This window comes from Oryzias melastigma, linkage group LG1, assembly GCF_002922805.2.
Source record: "Oryzias melastigma strain HK-1 linkage group LG1, ASM292280v2, whole genome shotgun sequence".
Classification (NCBI taxonomy): Eukaryota; Metazoa; Chordata; class Actinopteri; order Beloniformes; family Adrianichthyidae; genus Oryzias; species Oryzias melastigma.
In genome coordinates, this window is record NC_050512.1 from 2,768,206 (window position 1) to 2,785,093 (window position 16,888).

The 16,888-nt window shown below is 38.5% G+C and overlaps 1 long non-coding RNA gene across 1 annotated transcript; it reads left to right on the forward strand.

The window, feature by feature from the left end:
• The first annotated feature begins 1,969 nt into the window (after positions 1 to 1,969).
• On the forward strand, positions 1,970 to 13,125 carry LOC118600209. The gene is made up of 2 exons (XR_004949797.1): positions 1,970 to 2,418; positions 12,939 to 13,125. It is a non-coding gene; the product is annotated as an uncharacterized LOC118600209 (long non-coding RNA).
• The last annotated feature ends 3,763 nt before the right edge of the window (positions 13,126 to 16,888 follow it).

The window sequence follows — 16,888 nt, forward strand, 5'->3', positions numbered from 1 at the left end:
CATAGCTTACCAAATAAATGTAGTGTTTGTCTAGGACTATGACTTTATAATAGTGTTTCTGCATGACTATTTGTGTTTAATGCCTGTTTGTGGTATAGTAGTGTTTATGTATGACTATGATAGTGTGTGTGTGAACGACTGTATCAGTAGTTTATGACTATGAAGAGTATTACCATGATACTTTAGCTTCAATAACAACAACTCATTCTGCCAACTAGTGTTTGTCTGTTTTATGACATATTTGCAATATTAACCCTTTCACGCATGGAGGTCAGAACAGTGCACAGGATGCCTTTGATACCACATAAAAGCCTAAAACAATCTCCCAGAAGCCATCAGGACTATGGCTCCACAAATCCTGTTCAAAAGAAAACGTGTACTACATCTTTTAAAAGAGAGACACAGTTGCAACCACTCATGTGTCTTTTAACCCCCTCATGCTAATTGTCTGTACTGGCGTTGTGTGCATCAATGTTCTCTGTCTTTTTATATATTATGTCTTGAATTTTATGTTATGCAGAGCAGGAACCTTCTGAAAACCACTTTTTAAAGGAGTCAGGGCCTATTGTTTAAATATGTTTAAATAATGATTGATTGAAATATATGATATATATACCAGAAGATACTAAGCAAAGAGAAGATGCTCGGTTCAGAAATAACAGTTGATGAGAAGTTAGATCCCATGTTGATTGATGTTGGGTTCAGTGACTGTTTCTTTTGCTACTCTATTCTCAGTTCAGAGACATTGTCTTTAACCATGTTTTAGATAAATCAACCTATAGAGATAGAGGAACCACAATTACATTTATACAGTCATAGCTACAAATTACCATATGATTACACAGATCTTTGGTGGACAGATACATGTTTCTATAGAATATAAAGATATATAAAAACAACTTTATTTTGCATCCCTAAATATGAATTAAAACACAGTAAAAAAAAAAAAAAACCTACTGTTTTATCATATTTCATGCATTAGAGGATTAAAACAAGATGTTAGTTGTGAGTGTTGGCCTAACCTTCTCTTCTTCAGGTTTTAGAAAAGAGACAGACTAAGTGCAGTCCTGCTTGTCTTTGCAGCCACCAACCCTTTTCTCAGTGAATGGAGTGCAACTCTTCAGAATCTAAATAAAAAATGTCTAGAAAAAAAAGGAAACTGTTTGGTTGTGTGTGCACCATGTTTTCCTATGGAATTCCATTTTTAAAGTAGCAGCCAGAAATCAATATATTTTTCTACCTAAACCTTCGTCTTTGTGAAAGTGTGTGTGCATTTGTGGATGTGCGTGTTTTACGTATGTTGCTGCATTTACACACAGCCAGCTCCCTCAGACAGCTGCTCCTGAATAAACATTGTTTACTTCCTAATCGAGCAGGGAGAGCGCTGGGGGCCTGAACTCTCACTTATCATTTACACAGACTCTCACACAAACACATACAGATGTACTGTAGCACACAACCAATGCACAACCAAGCATGCACAGTCACATGCTTTGAAAGAAAAAAACAAAAACAGGCGAGTAAGAATTTTTGTGCTGTGATCGTCTTTCTTTAAGTCATGAGTGATTTTGTTCAGCAGTCCATCACTGAAAGGGTGCCTACTTAACAAAATTACACACAATGATAATAGTAAATTGTTCTTTTTGTTTAAATTAATCCTACCTAATGAATATCTGATGTCACTTTAACACACATGTAGATAAATTGGCAGACAATTGCTTAAAAACACTCATCCTGGCTGATGGTGGGGAATGCCGGCATGGTGGTGGGGGGTTGCACTTGTTTCTCCTGCAGGAACAGATGGCTTGAACTCTGTAGGGATGATCACAGGGAAGATGGAGGTCAGAAATGTTCAGAGGAGAGAGGAAGGAAAAGAAGCAGGGCAGGAGGGAGAATGAGAGCAGTGAGGACTGATCAGGGGAAGGCTGGGGGCAGGGGCGGGGGGGTTGTTGAGCTTCTGACTGGAAGAGAATGTTAAGAAGAGGGAACTAAAGAGCCAAATTATCATGAAAGACAAGAAAAGCCACGGAGGATAATTCTGAGAGATGGGGAGATTCCAAGTGTGGCAGAGAAATCCAGAAGCATGAATGATGGCTCACAAGAGCATGAAGGGAAGGAGAAGAGCATGTCCATGAGGAGAGGGGAACATAAAAGCAGAGAAAGGTGAAGGAAAGTTTATCAAAGACTTAAAACAAAGAATAAAACATTTAAAAAATATATTTTTAGAGAAAAAAAAGTAGAACTGTGATGATGATGAGGTATTTGGAAAGTAGTTAATGTTTTATATTGTTAGAAATTCATCCATTCATTTTGGAATGTATTCCCAGGTGGAGTCATGAGGATGCTACCCAGCCACCGGGAGGCAAAGGTGGGGGACACCATGGACAGACTACTAGTCCATTGGAAGAAAACACAGAGGTAATCAACTGCATTCACACCTCAGGGACAATTTAGAGTCACCAGTGGTGAAGCATGTTTTTGGATTGCCAGAGGAACACAGTGAACACACTGTAACTACACACAGTAATGTCCCAGCTGCAATTTGAACCAAGGGCTTCTCACTGTGCAGCAAGAGTGCTCACCACTACACCACTGTGCCCCCCTTTTAGAGAAGTGGTGTAGGTAATGCCTGGATGCTACTTCACAAGGTTCAAATATCCATCCATCCATCCATTTTCCTGACCGCTTCGTCCCTGCCTGGGTCGCGGGGTGCCGGAGCCTAACCCGGCTACTGAAGGGCGAAGGCGGGGTACACCCTGGACAGGTCGCCAGTCTGTCGCAGGGCCTCAATCACACCCATTCACTCACACATTCACACCTAGGGGCAATTTAGCGTCATTAACCTATGAAGCATGTTTTTGGACGATGGGAGGAAGCCGGAGTCCCCGGTGAAAACCCACGCATGTACAGGGAGAACATGCAAACTCCACACAGGAAGGTCCCAGCCGGGAGTCGAACCGGGGCCTTCTCGCTGTGAGGCAAGAGCGCTAACCACTGCGCCACCGTGCAGCCCAGGTTCAAATATCCCTTTTTTCAATTCCAATAGCTCATAGTTCACAGTTTCTGTTTGAGGCCTATACCTTCCCAAACATTTTTAAGGGAAAGAGAGGAGCTGCATTGTGAGAGGACCATTCCTTTGAATTAGGAGTCAAAAAGTCAATGAAATAATACACAAACTATGTTTTTTTTTTCCTTTAAGGTCTCTTCATTAGGCATTTTCCAACTTTCACAACTTTCCAAAGTTTACACAAATAATCATTACCTGAAATCTTTATGAATAAAACTCTCACGTCATGATCAAGAGTGCTTTAAGATGTAATAAAAAAAAAAATCACAGTAAATTTATGATGATATTTATAATCCAATTTGTTAAACATCCTAGTTCAGAGGTCTGCAACATGCAGCTCTTTAACCCCTCAATTGTGGCTCTCTGGTTAAAGAAAAATGCAATATTTATAATTTGAAAAAGTAACATTTTTTTGTGTATTAAGCAAAAAAGTCAAAATAAAAAAATAGCCATAAAAGTCCAACTTTTTTCAACAGCTTCACAAACAGTATGTTTCACTCCACCAGGATCTACAGTACCCATAACGCTTTAACAGTCCATCCAGCAGTTTGGTTTCATAGTTTACCAAAACGGAAACATTTTGACAGATGTTTGAGTGATGTCTACCACAGAAAATCTATCTGAAGTCAGTACACACAAACAGAGTTCACGCACCAGAATTAAAGGTCCACTTTCTGCTTTTGAATAAAAAATCAAGAATATTGATTATGAAAAACATGATAAGGGCCACTTCATTAGCTCTGGTTTATTTATTTTTTTATTTAGATTTTTATTAAATTTCTGGTTGAGATTTATTTTTCATCGCTATTTCACTACCCACTACTACATCAGATATTTTTATGTGGTACAGGATGTCATTTATTTTGAAAGAAAGTCATGTAGACCTCTAGGGAATTAGAAACAAATTTAAAAAAAAAGACAATTTTCTCTTAATATTTCTGTTGTATTTTATGCCTGAAAAAACAAGTGCATTTGTATTTAATATAATAGTAACAATTACATAAATACAAATCAATCAATGCCTTCTTTTTCAAAAGGGTGAAATAAGACTTTGTGGCTCCTACTGGGATGTTGTCAGCAAGAAATTCTCCATAATGGGTCTTAACTCTTGAAGGCTGCAGACCACTGTCCGATAGTTCATGTCTGTTTTTAACATGTGCTGGACGTGGAATCTTTTCAAAAAGAAGAATATTCTGTCAAGTATTTTGTAAAATGGTTCAAATGTAGACATGTTTGCTCTTGTCTGTTGTCAGAAGACTGCCAGGGTCGAAGTTATTTCTATCAAATTCCAGTGTTTTCCTGTGCCAGTCCCAAGCCTGGCTAAAAGCTCAGGGTTGGCCTAAAAAGGCCATTTGTCTATAAAAGGAGGCCAAACTCTTGCACTAATCTTGGGTAATTTGCAGAGGTCAGAGAATAAAAAAAAAACTATTTTTTCAAAGTTCATACAGTTTTTGTCAACATTTTTAACAAATAAAATTAGAGAAAATACTAAACTAGTAAGTATTTGTTTTTATGCCATATGTAGCATTTTAAGGACTCAAAACCAGCTGGATATGACATTGTACAGACATTTAGGAATAAAAAAACTTCAAGTGAGCTAAAGTAAATTGGTTAATTTTGTCTGTTATTTTCGAGTATTACTTTTTCCTCTGACATGTCAAGTATTTTGAAAAAATGTGAAAAGAAAAAAAAAAAAAAGTATTTGACATTTATTTGTCTGGAGTTTGTCTTTCATAACATTCAGACATTACCATACAGTTTTTAGCATTGACAATGTTCAGGAGCTTTAATTCAATCTTTTAGCTTTAAATGTCTGTGTCTGTGTGTGTTCAGGTCACGCCATTTGGGTCACTTAAGGGGGTTTGTTGCTGCTTGTGGCTCAGCAAGTGTATAATGCAAGACATGCCGAGCAAATCCTCACCCACCCACCTTTACAGCAGCAGTCACTTCCTCTGAATATCCCCCTCCTTCTCTCTCTTCTCTAATCATGGCCTTAGGGCCCGTTGAGCAGACAACCGAGGTTAACGCTCCCAGAAGAGAGGAGCAATTGTAAATGAGGCAGAGGTGAAGATGAGCGGGTGAAGCAGGCAGATAAAAGAGATGAGGGTTGAGGCGGACGTGTGGTGAGTTCACCTTAAAAGAGACTGACACATGAGAAAGAACGAGAGAGAACCTGAAAATTTCAATTTGAGTGAGCTGTGATCTTATTTTTCCTTGATATTCCCCGATCTCTTCTGCTTTGGCATTTCACCCCAGTCACTCATTATTCGAATCATTACTGACGATTTCTGCTCACACAGTTAATACCTTCTCTCTTTTAAATGTGGAAAAGCAAGAATTAGGTAATAGTTAGACTGAAAATGTTGGGTGTACATGTATATGATTTTCATTATATTGGTGCACCTATTAGGCAAGTGTACATGCACTGACCTGTCAGGACTGCAGATTGCTTTTTTTATTTTTTTGTGTAAGATTTAAAGGTGTAAATTAATCTCTTATGACAATATTTCAGTGTCATCATATCTGAACAATTAACACTGTTATTTTTATGTGAACAAAAATAGAACTTGTGAAACTGGAAAAAATTTGGCTTTAAAGGTTAAACTCCTCATCAGAATTGGGATTTTTCATGCATGTATTAAAGGAAAACACCAGAAAACATTGCATTACGATTAAGGCAAGTACCAATAACATTAAAGCAAGTGTGGTTTTTGTCACCCTGTACTTTTTTATTTCCAAGCAAATTTGGAAAGTTGTTTTTGACAAATATCTTGTCTTTCTTTTAAAGATAAATTGCTGGCATGTACTGAAGGAGATTCTTATTTGTGGCCTTCATTGTAGAGCTCAATATTTATAATTTTCTCTTTCTATATTACACTTGCGCCGCGTTCACATCTCACACGGAGGCTCAGTGAAGCAGAGTGCGCAAAACCTATTTCACCTCCAGTCGCGCATTTTTTTGTGACGGTCGACAGGAGCTTCTGCTCAGCTGTGGGTATTTATAGCTTCTACAATTAATTTGACATCGTCCATCTTGACTTGTCGTCAACTGTTTTTGGACACCCAAAACCACTTTTTTTTGTGTAACTTCCTGCCAGGATTGATGCGGATTGCTTGCAGATCGAGCATTAAATAGACCAGACAGCGAAACGATCAGTGCACCGTGCAAACTCGCCGCGGCACTTTGCGTCTGGTGTGAACTACACCATAGGTTAACACGGGCACTGAATGGAAGCAGCCTCCATTCCGCATTGCGATGCCTCCGCGTGTGGCGCAAACCCGGCATTAATCAGTAGCTACGTTTACATGGCCACAAGTAATAGGAATAAACGCCTGATCAGAACAAGAATGCATCATGTAAACACGCCGTTCGGAATACCGCAATACCCGATAAGACTCATTTGGATCCAAATTTCCTTCCGATCGAGACAGGTAGGTTATACCGATTGTTGATCTGATCATGGTGCATGTAAACAAACATTTCGATCGTGTGTCATTACTGTGCTGGATTTTACATCATGCACAGAGGGTATGGCAGTCTTTGGAGTGCAATCAGAACCTATTGGCTCCTCTCCGCGAGCGAAACAATTTTTTATGCAGAGCTGCAGGATTCATAGCTTTCATGTCTGTGAGCAGGGGAGGGGGGAAGGTGCTTTGTTAAGGCTGGTTTATACTTCCAAGCGATTAATCGCTTCAAAGTATAAACCAGCCTTTACGGTGTGCACGGGGAAGGCGGAAATGCTGCTCCGCGGACCGAACAGTCCTGAGAAACAGTGTAAAAATCAGGTGAATTCATGTTTCCAACCACGTCCAGACAAAATAAAGACTGATGTTATTCCCACATGTTTACATGCAGAAAAGATGCAAATTGCTGCACGGATTTAAAAATTATGAGCGAAAAGTCACTTAAAAATATTATTAATAATAATAAAAGCACGCTCAAAGGATCATCTCGCTCTATACATGATCTTTGTTTGTGTACAACAGAACTCAATGTTTCTTTTTCTATTACTATTTTATGTGGCGCATGGAAATGTTTGTTACAATCGGGTCAAGTTTTTCAGGGCCCGTGTCCACAGTTCTACAGTATTTTGATCCAGTCGAGGGCATTTTGTACATGTAAACACAGCTAGTGTGTTGTGCCATTTTTCTGATGATGCTCTTGGGCTTTTTCCTCTCAGGCTCAAGCAATGAGATTTTAATAGGAATTTAGACTTATTGGTTACAATAAAACAAAGAATAATTTTCTCCTGTTTCAGGTCTGGTTTTAGTTTTATTAGCTGCAAGGTTCAATCCTCTGCTCTCCTCAGCATCAAGTTGCTTTAACAGTAAAGACCCTGGACAGAAACAAGAACAAAGAAAGTATCTGAATGACTTTGTTGGAGCATCTAGACTATAATATGAGTTTTAGTAATCTGACAAAGAAAAGGCTTTGAGCTCCTAAGCGCAGACTCATTATAGTGTTACCCCTGAGTCTCCAGGTGTTCTTGCAGATGTGCTAACAGAACTTTAACAGATGTTACCCAACAATCATTGCAATATGGAAGACATAAATGTATCCATATTGGAGTACGATCATCATTACTTGACATTCCGTTGCACATGATTTATTTTAAAAGCAAAATAAAAACTTTAGAAGTATTTATTTAATGTGTTTAGCGTAGAGCTGTCAGGCGATTACAATTTTTTAATCGCGATTAATCGCATTGTCCATAGTTAACTCACCATTAATCTCAAATTAATATGTGGCCCTTTTTTAGGAAAAAAAATGTGTGCTTTGTGGAATTTAGCAGTTCTACATTAATTATGAAAACAAGAATGGCAAAATTAATAGTTTTCATCAGAAATACTTTATTTTGTAACATTGTATTGAGATAAACTTTCTTAACAATAAAAGGCTGTAACATAAAATGCCTAACAAAAGCCCAAGTGCAAGTGAAGGGCATTTTAAATTCAAAACTTCAATCAACGTTCAGTAAAATAAAATAAAAACATCAAAAATAACATTTCCATAACACTTTCATGTTCATTTTTTGTCAGGACCAAATCTTTTCCTCCTCTGCTGAACTACAGTAATAAATGAAATAGAGATTTATCATTTCCAATGAACTTTTGTTTTTTAAAACATTAAAGACTGAGAAAAGCGGGATACACTGTGGATAGTTTGACAGTCTGTTACTGCCGCCGCGTTCTCTGGCTGCAGCTCGATGCAGCGACGTGTCCAGCGGAGCTCACGCCATGAATATGCCGGCAGACAGACCGCTATGCTGGGGCTGGATCACGCTTAAACCTCCAGATCTTTGGAATATTTTGCATAATTTTGCGAGGCAAAAGAGGGACGGGGCACACACTCAAAGCTGAGAGTTATCTTTTCATCTACAAATAACTGGCGTTGTTTAAACTACATTTAAAACGTCCCCCGGTGCGCTTGCTGTCCGGAACACCGGGGGTCCGCAGCTCTCGGGACCCGGCGCCGGTCGCGAGCCGGTACCACCAGACGTGGTACTGGACGCGAACCGGACCCGGGTTAGGGTGCAGGAGCTCTCCGCGTCCTGGCGCCGGGCCGGTTCTAGCTAGCAGCTCGGTGGTTGGAGACCCGCCCGTGATCTAGTGAGAGCAGCCTGTGAGTTAGAGGGCGATGAGGGACGCCTGGGTGCGGTGTGGTAAGGCACGTATGAGAAAATCCGCAATTAATGCGTCAAAAAAATTGTCGGCGTCACGCACTTGTCAGATTAACGCGTAATTAACGCGACAAATCTGACAGCCCTAGTTTAGCGTTTAAGTCATTTGTTTTTCCTGCCTTTTTTAAGAAATAAGGATAAGTTTGGTAACAAATCAACAGACTGTTTTTTTTTCACGTTGACTTCGGTACCAGTATCTTAACAGGCAGTGCCAAAAAGAATTAGATATAGAAAACGTGACTTAAAAAATCTGTTAGAAAAACGCCTTGCAGTCGACCAGTGTTATTCATGTTTGCTTAACTGAAGTGAAGTTGAAACAGGAGTCATTAAAAGAACTGAGTACTTATTGGGGAACGTTGTATGTGGTTGCTTTCTTCTGAGAAGAAATAGGAGTAGATTGTATTCATCAAAGCTTTCACTTTTGCTAAGTATCCTGTGATTCATTATGCAATCAAGGCATGAACACTCAGCCTCTTTATTTGTAAATTGGGCCACCTGTACTGTTTAAAACCAAAGTGCTCGGTTTAATAATTACACCAAAAAAGGAGTGCCGGCCATAATCGTTTTGCTTGCCAATCCATTCTTTACGCCTAGAAAAATCTCTACCCTTAGGGCCGGGAGCTTCAAACGCAGAGGTAGATGTGACTTCCTGACCCCCAAAACTCAGAGAGGTTACAGTTCAAAGGTCAGTGCTCGTCTCTGTGCTGGCTCCTTATTCAGCGGGACATGTTTGGTTGGGCTCTGCCCCAGGGCTTTGATTTTTGTGACCTGATATGCAGTTAAATATCCTGCCTTTACTTTCTACTCCCCCCTTTCACATCCTGTCTCACCACACTTTTCTACCCCCAGAGGCCCTCAAGGCAAGCTCTGTCTAATTTAATTAGTCATTTCTCTCTATTTACGCTTTCTACTCTGATTCTATTTAGTCTTTAAAGGAGGTTTCTTTGTAGTCTTTCCTCTGCCTCTTAACAACTTAATTCGGTACAGCTTTAGCTTTAATACAACCGGTGTTTACTGCATCCTGTAAATAACAAGCAGCATCTTTGTACTTGTATTTAGGTAGGGGATTGACTATGAAGAAGATTCACTTCCTGGATCTTTATTTTTTTCCTCTTTTTCTGTCAACATGACAAGAACAAAGAAAAAGAAGGAAGAGAAGCAGGGAAAATCCTTCATAGAAAGACATATTAATGGGATGTTTGGCAGCACGCTGGTGGAAGCAGAGAGACGTGGGTGTCAAAGAGAAAGACAACCATCCACCTGTTTGTTTGACAATGTCATTGTGAAGGATTCACACACAGTCAGACACAAAAACTGCACGTTGAGAGTAAAGCAATGTCATTTCAGTAGAGTGAATGGAAAATATGAAGAGCTTTTACAACTTCTTTAAAGCTCACTCCTCTTCCAATGTGTGCCCCTTCTGGCAAATCCCCAATCAACACACCGACGCTCCCACACAATATTGAAAAGGTCTGGAAGACAAAGGCTCTGCCAGTCAAACTGCTTATTCATCGCCTTTGACATGTTTTGTTATTTGAATCTGCTGTCAGACAAACTAGACAACAGACATGCACATCCACACAGACGCACACGCACCGAAGCACACACTGGTCTGCCTAATCATCTGACAACAAGGAACCTATTGTGCTTATGTTATGACTTTGTGGAGCAGCCCACCACCCAGAGGGGAGAAACATCGTGGAATCAAAGGCTCATACTTGCCTCTAAGGAGCAGGATATCACAAGCCATGCATGTGAGGTTTGAGTTTTACAGACGTAGACACGGAGCACTTAAGTCAGCTGAGGCATCCTTCCTTTTCCCTTCGATTTCCTTGACCTTTGAGTGCTTGATGGACAAAAAGAGTATTCAGAACTCATGATGTTTACGTGGTTGGTCCAAAGAACCCTGGAAGCTTTGGCTAATACTGTAAGAAAAATTGTGGGATTATTTTTCTATCACCAGTAATGCTCTGGGAAACTTTATCATCAAATTTCCAAGGAAGTTGTCCTATTGAACTAACAGTCATTTCATCAGCTCTGTCAATAAAAACACTGAACAGTAACTTTAAACCTCATTTCCACTGGTATCATACAGTATAGTCCGGTATTTTGAGTGTTTGGATTTTAAAATGGACCCATTAAACAGTACTGAACCATACCTCTTGGGAGTCCCCCATTGGTTGTAGGTCCATTGAAAAATGGAACGGAACTATCTGGGTGGAGTCGCTATAGCTACCTGATAATTAGCAGAAAGTGAAGACGACATTAGAAAATGCCAATATAGCACTCATTTAGGCTAACGTTTCCAACGGCTGTATTCATCTTGGCCGCCCACAATCTTCTTTAAAACAACATTAAATTCATGTTATACACTTGAAAAATACGAGCTGTTGGATGACCTCCAATGTTGTTGCTTGTCTAGTCGGACACGCTAGTGGTCTACACCACGCATGCGGTATGAAAACAAACCGCTCAGTTGAGGCGAGACGTAACTAAGAGGAAACAATTGCCTGAATTAACTGGATCATACTGTACAACTCCTCACCGTACTCGATTGTACCATTCCACTCAGTGGAAACGAGGCTTTAGGTCCCACCTCTGTTGTGCCTCTGCACCGAACCAAGCACCTGCTGGAGAGGCAAAACTGAGCGTCACCTTACTAGGGCGTCTACCCTGCAACTGATCCCATGATCCCAACTTCAAAGTTATTCTTGATCTAACAGTTGTTGGTTTTTTTCTTTTTGTTTGTTTTTTTTTACAGCATAAACAACTGAGATATACTTCAGTGGACATCACACCATGCTGATGAGCAAGGAGTAAACATGCAGAATACAGAAGAATATAGAAGGCATTTTATTTGACATACTCATTTTATTTTATTTTATTGTTTAGGCTTACATTTTACAGAGCAATATTCAAAAGATTTGGTTGCCTTCTTTTGGACTGTGTGTGAAAATCACATATTTGTCAAATGAATTTAAAATTAAATAAGGAGATATCAAATATTTGTGTTGGTCTGTCCATCACAAAAATCAGTGGAAGGAATCATTGAAATTATGCGGAGGTTAAGTTTTGTTTCATCCATAGATTTTGTTTATGTGATCTAATGCTGTGCTATCTCACACAAAGTTCTTGCAGAGCTCCAGAGGTTGAGGTTTTATTGCTAAATGTGGTTTAAATCTTTTGAGCTCCTTCTCCTTACTTTGTTCTTGCTCTGCATTAAGTAAGTCTCTTATTTAGCTTGGCTGGATTTCTGCAATTCTTCCAGGTATTTGGACTTTTATTTAAAAATGAGCTGTTAACTAATGAACACAAAATCTCCATTGCTATAGAACACAATATCTCCCCAAAAACAAGCAAAACTCAATTTGCAGTAAATTAGGGAGGTGTCTGCACCCATTTGTAAAGAATGATGCTCAGAATTGTTTTGCTTAGACACAAATTCATGAAATTTGGAATTTTAAAGGAAGCACATCTAGGATGAGTTTTTAACAAGTCTTAGTATGAAGACAGATGTTTTTAGTTGTTGGTTTGCACACATACTTGTGGTATCTTTATTTATCTTCCTATTTTGTGTGCGATGCATATGATTTTTGAAATCGTGCCTTCTATTGCTTTCAGGTTGTGGGACTTAGAATTTATAATTTATATCTCTCACAATCTGGACTTATAAATCAGACACTCTAAGGGCTACACTATGTGGCCAGTAGGTTCTAAGGACTCATTTCCACTGAGTGAGTGGTATGATCCAGTATGATAGGGTATGGTCTAGTTTAAAATGGAACTGGCAATTCTGGTGAGCGTTTCCACTCAAAGTTGGAGCGTTATGGTGCATTCAGGGTGAAGCTAAGAATAGCAACAATGGAGGTTGTCCAGCATCTCATTTTTTTCCACTTGTCTTTTTGTACTTCATGAATACATTTAACATTGTTTGAGATAAGATTGCGGGGGGCAAAGAGAAATACAGATGATTTCTCGGTGCTTTCTTTTGTCGTAGTGAAGCTTTGGCACAATTCCAATAAGGAAGATCTTTCCTCACCTCAGGCATGCAGGTGCATACTCAGTCATTCTTTACATCTTCAATTGGTCTGCACACTGAGCCAGTAGCTGATGAGCTTACTTTCCTCACAGCCAATCAAAATACAATCCCTGCCTTTAAATTCAATAAAGTTTGTTTTTCTGCATTCCAGACATTGTGGCAGCCCACTTCCGCCCCGTTCTCCTCCCGGGTCTTCGGTACCACCATCAGTGTCTGGGGTCTCATCACTACTCCAAGGTGATCACTTGCATTCCTTATGTCTCCAGCCTAGAGCCCAACTGTTTATGCTTCATAGCTCAAACTTTCACAATTAAATCTTTCCGTCTTCTGCCAATCAACAGGTTTCAACAATAGCGCTGCGCTAAACAGTCTGTTCAATTTTTCTATGGACCTACAACCAACAGGCCTATGGTTCGGTCCAGCTTAATGGGTCTATTTTATCATGGAAACGCTCAGGAGACTAAACTAGACCGGACCGTATTATGCTGTTCCACTCAGTGGACACAAACAGTAATCGACACAATGCACTAGGAGTTATATGTTACATCTGTTACCGTTTCTTCCAATACAGTTGATTTTTTGTTAGCAAATTTCAACTCAAACTGAAAACCCAAAGAAATAAAATAAACAAAAACTTAAAGTGAATTTAATCCAGAATGAATAAGAAATAAGAAATCTTTTCAATTCATCTTTTCTATGAAATAAATGAATAAAATATGGATGAATGAAGGACTACTGAAGCTTAAATCTCATGGTAGTTCCCAGTATCTCCATTTTTACTGGTAAAGGATCTACATAAGTATTTTTACAGCTTTCTCTAGTAAATCTTTGGGGAACATCTGAAAAATAATTTGCTTTCTCTAGCTTTATTCTTCTTCACTGAACATATATCTATATAAAATACAGATTTGTTTAGTAGCAAGAAAATCCTGTGACACTATAAAGACAATTACCTCCAGGTTAAAATGATAACTGCTCCATATTCAATGAAAAAGGGAACCCTGTTACTATCATTGGAAGATTACCTTGGGAAGGAACTGATGTGATTAAAGTTCTTGAGGTAGGAAGAGATCATTCTGGTTTACCAATGAGAGACTTTCAGTTATGCCATCTATATCTGCTTTGAGCTTTAATTAAAAGCAATCACTTGTAAATCACACAATCATGAAACATTGATTGTAATCTTGTGTGATGTTAATTCCAGTATCACATAAAAGCAAATCAATATAAGGCTTCCCCAGAAAGCAAGTACTGCAGGAAGTTAATTGCAAAATCAAGTGATTTTAAACAAAGCCAGCAGTGGATTGGAGTGTTTGCTTGAGGTTGGCTATTTGTGAGTGTGTGGCTGTGGCAACACTCCAGGTTGTGTGTGTTTTTTTTTTACTTGCATGACTAAAATGTAATTTCTCTTCTTTGAAAGGAAACCTACTTTACCAACTAATTACTTTTGCAGGAACATAACCACTTCCTAATGAGACCCTTTAATCATATTTGTCTCTAAATGAATAATAAAATCTCATCAAACTGTTAGTGGTTAAAACAGCCAAGAAATAATAGTAGTTACTTCCATTGGCTAAGCACATAATCAGCAATAGATGAATGTACTTGACTGGCTTTTGTGCACTTCGAATATGCTCTCCTGGGTGTTGCAGCGTCTCATTTGATTTGTGCAAAGTGACAATAAAAACTTCATTTTGTGTAAACAACAACAACAACAAAAATGTTTTTGGAAAATTAAATCTGCATGAAGTGACAAGGTTCTGTTGCGGGAACTGAGGTGCTCTTGACATTATAGCATAAAAGATTTTTAAATGTATCTTGGAACTTAAAGAATTTAATTATACAAATAAATTTCACCCATTCAATTAGGTTGTTTTACAGATTATTTTTTCAGGACAATTTTTAAGATTTAAATGTAATTATCAATTAAACTAAAATGAACACATTACACCAAAACATACTGATATAACTTCAAAAACTGGTTATTTCATACTTTAGATTACATATAAAGGCCATACTTTTTCATTTATTAGCTTGTGACTTTAGCACATGGCTGATGGTGATCAGTCATAGAGCTTGTGTGATCTCTTTAAACTATAGTCCCTCAAATATATAAACATATACATAATTTAAAGAAGTATCCACATTTCTTAAGACATACATGCTTATGGCCTTTTCATGATCTGTACTGGGTCAGTCCCAGATTGTTTTTCCAAATTCTCTTCTGGGGCTCAATCAGGATGTCACACCCCTCACATTGTAAGTGGTACTCTTTATTGGTTTACCTTTTCTCTAACACAATAAAAGAAAAATGGGCTTCACAAAGAAATTGTAAATGTGTATAATGCTTTTCCTCGTTGAAGTCTCAAAGCGCTTTAGATGGCAACCTAGATCTTCAAGGGGTTTGATGCTTTATTGTAAATACTTGGCATTATGGTATTGATTTCCATTTCACAATTCAAAAAACTATAACTTTTAAAAACATTTTCAGTCTTCCCTGTGTGCTGCAGCATGTGTGAAGTGGAGAGAAATGATGAGCTTGATTAAATGAGTGGATCAAAGTCTGTGATTTGCCGTAGAACTGGTTGAGGTCTTGAACTTTTGGAACTAATATCCTTGAGTTGCAGAGTCACAAGGCATGCCAGCCAAGTCACATGTCAGCATACTTGAGCATCGTTAGCCAAATGTTGTAACCCCTTAATAAAATTACATTTCCCTTCAAGCAAAACCAGTGATGATAAGATGTAAATCAGGAAATATGAAACGATTTTAGTTTATTAATGTGTTTTACTGCTGTTGCATATGTCCTGCAACCACTGATATTGGCCTGGAAAGCATTGCAAGAATTTGTTTTGCAATGTTAAGTCCTCTGTGAGCATAAATATACAAACACGCCTTTAGTCCATGAAAAGGTGACAGTTGTTTAAAAATAAATTGTGATTGAGAGTAATACATCCATAATGTTGTGGAGAAAATAATGATTATGATAAACTAAAATTAGTACATATCAATATTTCTGTTTTGATGTGGAGAATTTGCTGGAGTTTAGTTGGTCAACTCTCCATCTTTTGCTCTGATCGCCTTCATTCCCTCTTTCATCAAAGGCCTCATCCACCTCGCCATTATCTATCCCTGCAGCAACAACCTCCTCAGACCTGGAAATTGTTGTGAGAAAGGGTAGTAGAGGATTACTATTATTTTATTTATTGCTGTATTTTCTTTTCTTTTAGTGATATTTGAAAGCATTTTCTTTTTACCTTTATACCTTCATATTTCTCTGATCTCACAGGGTTTGATTCTGGGATGCTGAATTTTTTGGGGAAAATTTATGACAGCAAACCAAAGGCAAACCTGTGAGTCATGGTTTATTGTGACAGTCACAGATTCAATTTATCTGAAGAAATGCGCATTCTCTCTTTAATACTCCAAAGTATTGCATGTTATTAAGGGTGTTTTTGTTGTTGTTGTTTTTTTAAGTCTACTGTTACAATTAGTAAAAAAAGGTACCAGCCAATCACCTCATCAGTGAACCCCCTAGTCCTATTTTATAATTTCCACTTTGTTTCAGTGAAAACGTAAAGAGACATCTACAAAACCAAGAAAATACAATGTCAAAATAATTCCTCATCACACATTGTTCTAAGAAAATACTCATCAAACAAGAACTTGCACCAGCTTTTTTGACATTCATAGCCTATTAAGGAGAGCTGAGGATGTTGTGGCCTTAAGCACCTCTATATCGTAAACCTTGTGCCCTAGATGTTTTTGCATTAAAAGTGGGGTCATCTGGACCCCACAAGACAACGCGCTGAACTTCTTTTTTCAAGGATTTTCTATCTTCACTGGAGTCTGTGGTAGATATAAAATCCTGTCCATGTTTGTCATGGGAGGGATCACACATCAATGTAAGGGAGGGGTCATCTGGACCCCATAAGAGAGCACAAGTTAAACGCTTTTTGGAGTGCTCACGTGCTAAGAGCAAAATCCCCCAGCTAATGTGTTAAAAAAATTGGAATTTTCCCTCTTAACTCATCTCACTCTGTTATAGACCTTAAAGTAGATGCCCTTCAAAGGCATAAAGCTCACCCCTCATTTATTGAC